Here is a 9,642-nt window from a genome sequence, read left to right as displayed (position 1 = left end):
CGCCCTCTCCATCTTCTCTCTCCTCCTCGCTTCACTCCTTTCTCTTTCAGGTGAATGTCGCCAGCTCCAACGACCAGCAGCTCCAGGCAGCAACCAGCACAGGCAGCAGCCAGCACAGGCAGCAACCAGCACAGGCGAAACTCTGGTCAGCAGCTCGAGGAACAGCAACAGCGAGCAAAGCAGAACTCCGGCGGAATTTAAGTTTGTTAAGGACAGATCTGTCCAGGTTCCTTTTTTTTTTAAACCATCATATCGTTTTGGCTAACAAATTCTCATTTTTCGTTTAAGTCTTGTGTGTGATTTTACATGTTTAGTCTATGAAAATTTAACGGCAAATCATATTCAAGCATGGGCTTAAAATGGTGATATAAACTAGTGAATTTATGATCTACTATTGTTTGCTTGCATTGTGACATATTTGTTGGCTGCTATAAAAGTGTCATTTAAGCATGTTTTTTGGGTGATTTGTTAAAATTATTAGGTTTGCTCATACCCGACATATCAACTTATCCTTATAGTCTAAATTCTGCCCAGAATTTCATCATTTTGCTCATATATTTGAATATGTTTTAATCTCCATACATGTCACTGTTAAATTTGATAATGTGCAAGTTAATTTGTTCATGTATACTTTCTTGATATTTCAAGACCCTAATTTGGTGTAGGTTGTTGGTCTTGGTTGATTCATGCTCAAATTCATGTGTATAATTAGAATCTTGTGCTTATATACTACAGTTAATTAATTGCTATGATTTTCATCTTAACAAGCTACTACTTTGGGATCGTATGAACCATACTACTGGCGGAATTATTATCCTTGATACAAGTTGTTGAATAACGCTGAAATCTTGTTCAACTCTTTCCTTTATCATGTTGTTGATATTATTCCTCTCTTTTGGTTTAGTTTGTTAGTGATAAAAGTTGAGAATGGTAAGCTTCAATTAATAATCTAATAATTGTTGATTTGAGTGATCCGTATCAAGAGGACTTATTCTGTTATCATATATGGATGTTTAATATGGCAAATTGATTCTTTTTAGGTCATAAACGATTCTGGTCTAATTTTTTTTACTTGTCTGATAATTATGGTAAAATATTATTGCTTGACTTATGCTTTTCCTTAATATGGTCATTTTATTAGGCATGTTGTGGATTAATTTATGCTAAGTTAATTTTTTATGTGCAGATTTTCAGCTCTTGGTAAGGTAAAATTAGTTTTATTTATTTTATTAATTGATTTTAGTTGCCATAATTAAGGTTGAATTGATTTCGCTTGTTATATTTTAGTAAAGTTTTGGTGGAACTAAAGAATTTGGCTACTGATTTAGTTCTTCTGTAAATAAGGAAAATGTTATATTAATGGATTCCTTAAAATAATTCTTTCCTTATATTTTATACCCTCTTCTCTACTATATAAATTGTCCCTTAGTCTCATTATTAAAAAAAAGAAGGATCACGCTCTGTTGAACCTCTATACATTCACACATTGCTCTCACTTTGCTCATACTAAGAATATATATTACTCTCTGCTTGAAAAGATTTTCGGGGGAACTTTTAAGAAGTATTTTGCTGTGTTCGGGTCGAATAGTGTGGAACCAACTTGTCTTCATTGCTGATTATTCTTTAAGTGCTTAACCGGTTAGTGTCTTTCATATATGTATTTAATTTCTTGCATCATTATTTACTTACCACTATGCATAAACCCAAAAACGGATTTGATAAATAAAGGAAACATCCAGGTCAGTGCTCTTCCCCTTTTCTATATGTGATTCTATGTGTGACTATATTCGTGTAATTTGTTGCTCCCAAAAAAATAAAAAAAATAAAAAATAAGTAGGTGTATGTTTTATTCTGCCTAAGTGCAAATGAATGTTATTATGTATTGCTTGGTATTATTGGTAGCATATTGCTTCTTTTAATTAGCAGGGCATCGAGAGCTTTGAATTAATTGAAGAGTCGCCGGAGGATAGATCTTTCGGAGCAGAACTTCTGTTTTTAAGTTTACTTGTTGTTTAAGTTATGTATTCATTGTTCTGTAATAATTTTGTTGTGTAACTCTAAAGCTCTCTCTATATATGAAATATATTTGGGGGATCGCCTAAAGGGGGGAGGGGAATTACGTGCTACTTGTTTACCTTATTGTTATTTAAATGTATTAGAAAGCTTGCTTATATGATTGTTGATTGTTTGATGGTTCATTTAGATAGTTCACTTTGGATCTAACTAAACTAAATTAAATTAAATCACCATTGCTTTTAATCTCCTAAGTTTGACCCGAATAATTAATCACGTCTTTAAGCTTTATCTAACTATGCTTTAAAATCACTAATGTGTTCAATTGACTCAAAATGTTCATCGTAGTTTATTTATATGTGCATATCGGTTGCTCAATAATAATAATGAATAACATTGATTCCTCTATATATGTATAAAATATACAAGCAATTTATTTTTATACCAATCCTTTTTTTGCCATTTAGGTAGCATGATCAAAGGCTTAATTAAATTTTTTGCATGCTAATGGGTATAGAAATTCATACATATAGATTTAAACTTCAGTTTCATTTAGAACATGCCTATTTGCTTGTTTGAACAATTATTATATCTTTATTTAGAAATGCATGCCTATAGGATTTAAATATTTCTTGATATGTCATTTGGGTGTAGAGATCATGCCTATAGGATGTACATCTAGTTTTATTCTTTGTTTAAAAATTACATCAATAAGATTAATTGAATCAATTTATTCTAATCATTTTCAATATGTTAAACAATTGAAATAAATTTTCTGTGTACTTTTTGCTCAATGTTAAATGATTCCTGCAAAAAATTATTTCCTTACCAGTCAAATAAATCAAGCATGTTAAGATTCGGTTTAAATCCTATACCCTGATTAAATTTGCCACTGTTTATTTTTTTTGTTTTCAATATTTCTGCCCACATTTTTATATTTAAACCAAATCTGTAATTAATCAATGTCTGCACTTTAATTATTTTCTGCCAATTAAAACAAATCAGTTAATGACTTTTCTTATCTTGGTATTAATTTTTGCATTTGCTACTTTAAACACATGCTGCCCTAATTCAAATCTGCTCTACAATATTTCCTGCGTCTTGGTCATTGTTATGCCACTCATGTAAAATCATCTAAACTGCTTTCTGCACTCGAAATAATTTTCTGCCCCTTTAAGATCAATTAATGATATGTGTTTTGTATGCTCACACACTTGGTATGAAACTTTTCACTATTTACTTGTGTTTGCTAGCATGTCTAATAAAATCTAGAGGCCAACTTGAGACCATATGTGCTAAATGTCGTCCAACATGTTTGACTTGGTGTCTAGGTGGGCCTATTATATTTTATCTTGTCTAAATCCACCCTAATAGTAGTCCAATGCCTCTTGGACCTTACGTGGGGACGCTAGACACCTTTTTAGAGACGAAAAGCATGCGGTGGTGGGGTAGGGGTAGTTTAGGCCCTATGGAGATGATGACATCGACTCGGTCTAAATGACAAACTTTGGTTTTGTCTGTCCCTACGAGAAATCGACCGAAATAAAGAAAGTCGAGTGCTGATCCTAAAGTCCTTCAGAGTCTCCCTTTCCTTTCTCCCATACTTGTTATAATTATTTGGGGTAGTTTAATCAAACTAAAAGTGTTTATTTTATCTAATTGTGCAAATTTCTATCCCCTCGCTCATCTCTTTATTTATCGTGTAATATTTGTTTATTACATCACCTAGTCTTGCATGCTTAATTAATAAAGTAGATAATTTAATTAATTCTTAATTGTTTAACATTAGTTATCACCTAGCACATGTGTTTAATAAATAACCGATAATGAAGTGACCATACTTGCTATTTGTAACCCTCATATAAACTGCATGAGACACGGCTGGGACCCACATTTGTGGACCTCGAGGGATGCCTAACACCATCCCCTCGAGGTAATTTGAACCCTTACCCGATCTCTGGTTCGTTGACCTTAGCTTGACTTAGTTAAGTTAGATAGGTGCCCTAACGCACCTTAATTCGTTAGGTGGCGACTCTTCAACCACCCAAAACCCAAAAGAGTTGTTAGGTCGTGCACCAGAAACCCGTTTTGAGAAAAACGGGGCGCGACACAAATTGTATGAATTGCGTTTTAATATTGGTGTGATTGTCTATTAACTGTGTTTATGGTATAAATTATTAAATTGGTATGAAAATGGTATGATTTGTCAAACTACTGATTTTTTCTTTAAAAAATCACATTATGCTTACTTTATATTCTAAACATGTTTTTGGATGAAACATGTATGAAATCTGATTAATACGTGTATGCATATGAGTTTAATATTTTATTGTTGGATATTGTATGAAATGTGAGATAATATTGATATACAAATGATATTAATTGTGTGATTATATGAATTTATCAATTTTTATACATGTTGTTTGGATAAAACGTGTATGAAATTTTGATTAATATGTGTATGACACTAACTGAAGTTAGTGTGGGAATGAAACACTAACTGCATTTTGTTTTAAATTTATTTATAGTAGGACACCAGTTGAAAACCAAATTAATATTCATGTAAACTTACATTAAATTAAATACTCAGGATACAATAATTACCTTTTATAATTATCACTAATATTTACACTATCTTATGTATTAAGCTGGAATAAATTTTATTTTTAACAGTATGCAATATGTATGATTAATGAATGAACAATGTATAAAGAATGAACAGTATATTAAATACTAAGTTTATAATGCACTTTAAATCAATTATGTTTCATATCAAAATAAAACATTAATCTAAACGACAAAATAATAAAAAAAACATATATAGTCTAAACAAATAAACAATCATTAGTTTTGCACTGGATAATTTGAACATGCTTCACATTGTGGCCAACTTGATAACATTTACTGCAAGTAACTTTGAACCTTTTGAATTTCACATCAGCAACCCTTTTTCATATATAATTCATTTCATTTGAAAATCAACATAATTCTATGTTTCATTAAAAAAAATAAAAATTAGTCTAAAATTATACAAATCAATTAGAAATATGTTAAATAATATTAACTTTTCATTTCAAAGACAATACAAATTTCATCCATAAAAATCATTATAATAACAACAAAATTATACACACTTGTCATTATGTTTTCATACAAATATCATTCAGACAGTACATTACAAAACAAATTTCATACAAAACATAATACTTCACATTTAATATTCACTTAATACACATTTAATATTCACTTAATACACATTTCATACAACAATCATCATTCATACCAAATTTATACATTTTCATACTCATTTAATACACATTTCATACAAAACGATTATTCATTCAAACTATATACATTTCTCGTCCCAAATAATTAATTACTGTCACCCAACTTTATACATAAATAACAAAACTAATATAAACTCAACAATTTCACATTTAATACCAATTTAAAACACTTGTAATACACTTCATCAAGAATTCCAATTTTTTTTACATATTTCTTAACACACTTTTCATACATAATTCATTCGACTTATACTATCAAATTCATTATCAAATAAAATAAATTTTCATAAATTCGTCAACATTATAATTAAATTATTTTTACAGAATAATTAACACATTTTCATACAAATTTCATTTAATTTATTCTATCAAATTTATTCATAAAATCACATTAAATTTATAATTTCACAAAACAATAACCGTATACAAAATAAACAAATAAACAAAAAAAAAACACTAATTTTTTTTACATTTCACAACAGTAAACATAATATGATATCAACAATTAACAAAATATGACTCCGCCTTCAATTAATCGACAGTTTGATCATTTTTGTTCCATTTCGCTATCATTCTAAAACAAACGTTAAACAATAGTAAATACTAACATGAAGGATCCCATCTTTCACCATGTTTGATTAAAACTGATACGTAGTTGTCCATCACAACAAAATCAAGAATTTTCAAAGATGAAAAAAAACTTAAATTACTCGAATGTGGGATTTTTTTTTGTTGAAAATTGAAGAGAGAAACATTGAATTTTTTTTGTTGCAAATTGAAGAGAGAGAAACGTTGAAAAAAGAAGAAGATAAAATCTGAATTTTTATTTGATTTTAACTGATTTGAGTGAATTAAGGATACTAAATAATCTTAATTAGTTTAAATCCCTTAATTCGTGTTATTTATTAATTATCTACAAAAGAATGATATGATCTGATTTTTTAATTTATCTTAACTGATTTTGAGTGAATTAAGGATAAAAAATATTGTTAATTTGTTTGAATCCCTTATTTCATACTAATCATTAATTATCTACAATAAATTCAAATTAAATTACAGGCCACACTTTTCGTTTTTTATTTTATTATCTATAATTCCATTTTTTTTAAACTTTTTTTCGAATTAATAAAAACTTTTCTTTTATTTGTTAATTTGTTATAACCTGAAATTTTTAATGTTATAGCTTGAAAGTCTAAATCTACTGCTATAGCCTGAAAATAATACTATAATATATGTCATATATGAAATTTACACTATATATAACTTATTTTTTTTCAGTCATTTACTGTATAATTATTATTTTTACATTTTTTGTGTTGATTCATGTCTTATATTGTTTGCTTATACAATTGTTATTGTATAAATGTATAATATTAGTAGTTATTGTATAATGTTCCTTTAAACATACACATTTGCTCACACTTATACACTTATTTCTGGGTCAAGTAAAAAAAGGAAAGATAAAACTGACGTTTATATTAATCACAATGATAAAACTGAAGTTGTTGTTTGTGGGTCATTGGACTGTATAATCATGTGGGTCATTGGACTGTATAATCATTATTTTTATATTTTTTGTGTTGATTCATGTCTTCTACTGTTTGCTTATAAAATTGTGGTTGTATAAATGTATAATATTAATAATTATTGTATAATGTTCCTTTAAACATACATATTTGCTCACACTTATACACTAATGTCAATTTTAATATGTGAATCAACATTGACGTTTTGCTTTCTTTAACCTTATACTCAATTTTCAGCTTAATCACATTTGTATCAACACCGAGTTGCATTGCAATAACATTATACAACTCCTTATATGATGAACTTTCTTTAAAAATCACCCCCTCAATTGTATAATCAACGTAACAATTGTCATTGTCCCATCTACCGGAATGCATAACCAAAATAGCTAATGAAGCCATTTTCAAAATTTATGTATAAAAAAATAAGTTATATATACATATACATTTATACGATTAAGAATTTCAACAACAAACAAAACATATATTTATACAAATTCTAGCAACTTCAGTTATTCACATATATACATATTCCCATTACATACTCATATAAACGTTTATATACACATTCTGCATATACATTTATATATAAATAATTACATACACAAATTAAATTAACGCGCCTTTTTATTTATTTTTTAAAACAATCAAAATGTATTAAAAAAAAAAAGACTGACTAGCGAATATATAGAAAGACATATCTGTAGCAAACTAAAATTTTGCTACGGACTACAATTTTATAAAGTTTGCTATAGCATACAATTAGCAATTTTTAATTTGCTATACGTAAAATTTTCTCCATTACTTTTTAATGGTTTTCTAACTAGCCATGAGAAGAACAATTTTGTTGTCATGTTTGTATTTTTTTCACTTGAATTATTTGAGGATAAATAATTGTCATCTTAATAAATTGATCACTCACAAAATGTCAATTTTCAATTTTAAAGAAACAAATTATCTACTTTTAAAATAGAAAAGACGGTCAACAATGACAAAATTGTATAAACCATCTATATTTACACATAAAAATTGAAAATTGTAGTTTTAATTAAATATATATATATAATGAAGAACCATATATCTCAACAACACTTAAATTAGCCTTTGTTAAGACTACTCATATTTTGCTTCAATGGCATTCAGGTCTTCGGTAAGTAAAGTTAAATTTATTAGTTTCTGGAGTTACATTTTTATTGTTCAAATGTGTGTTAAAACAGTCCGTGGAAATGTTTGTTTAACCTTAATGTAGAGTTTGTGGAAATCTATGGCTACTCGAGTTGCGCAAATTCTGCTTTTGCAAAATCAAACATTACCAGGTCATATGCTACTTGCTAGTGTATATATATATTCAATTAAGATCACAAACGCCATGTAGTGATATATTCATCTTTTTAATTAGTAAATGTTAAATAACTCTCATTTTAAATTTGTATTTGATTTATTTAGGAGTAACAAACAACTCTCTCTAAATAATTTGTAAGCTAATTTATTTAAATAAATTTACTAGTACAAATATAAAACATAAAGTCAAGAAAATAAGCAAAATAATTAAAATGATTTGAGGGATATTATTGTCTTTACATAGACTTATCCCATGGTATTATATCCTATATATTACTAATACCTCCAAATGGAAGGTATTAGTAATACATCCTATAATACCACGTAGAATGTATAACTAATCCATGGATTAGTTATACATAGGTCCAAATTCCTACCAAACATAGTACTAAATAATACCATACATAATACATTGATTATTTATTCTAATGCGGCCTACCAAACGACCCCTTAATGTATTATAAAAAAGGATCATTTTGGTCCTTAGCCCTAAAAATTAATTGAAAACATAAAAAATGTTAAACTTAACTGTGGGTCCCACAACTGAGACCCTTCTTCCTCCATCTTTCTTGCACAGTTCTTCTCCTTCATTTTTTTTTTTTTTTTCATTTCTTCTACAACTTGTGCTGCCAAAATCTTCTCATGCACAGAAAAGTTTCTTCAAATTTCAAAAGAATATTTGTAAGATATTTATTTTCTACATCTGTCTGTTCAATTTTTACCCTTTAATTTTAAAAATAGAATTAAAAAATGGCTTGAAAAAATTAGTGATTTTGAAAAGAATAAAACAAAAGAAAGCTATATCCTCCCCATAAATCACCTCGACAAGAAAGAATAACTAGTTACAATTTTAAAAGAGTTGATTTATGGTGATCTCCTAGTAGGAGAAATTGAGTCTTTAATTTGATTTACTTAGTTTACATTTGTTTTAATGATTTTGGTTGTCTTATTGTTTTTTATGTATGATAATGGAAGCTTCTGAAAATTTTGTTTAGATGGAGATGAGAAATGGATGCAGTGTATATTATTTTTCTTATAAGGATATAGAGTATGACCTCAAATGGCAAAAGAAAGAAGTTGAGGAGAAGGGTTTATGGTGGTGACGGTGAAAGAAAGCAAATATGTTAAATTTAACCGTCTTTTTTTTTGGTTAATTTTAGGGTTAAAAGACTAAAATAATCATTTTTTTTATATACATTAAGAATCATATGAATCATATAAAATATATTAAGGATTAACATAAAACAATATTCATACATGAAGGACCATTTTGGTTATTTTCTCAAAAAACACCAAACACTTGGGCCAATAAAATATGAAATATATCAAGGATGAACATAAAACAATATTCATACATGAAGGACCATTTTGATTATTTTCTCAAAAAACACCAAACACTTGGGCCAATAAAATGTGCACAAATCAAGATTGGGCCATTGGGGTAACTTTTGCTAGAATTCCAATTCATAAGTTGG

Source organism: Solanum verrucosum, unplaced genomic scaffold (assembly GCF_900185275.1).
Source record: "Solanum verrucosum unplaced genomic scaffold, falcon-dt-bn FXZP01000252.1, whole genome shotgun sequence".
In the NCBI taxonomy this organism is placed as follows: Eukaryota; Viridiplantae; Streptophyta; class Magnoliopsida; order Solanales; family Solanaceae; genus Solanum; species Solanum verrucosum.
This window is presented reverse-complemented; position numbering follows the sequence as displayed.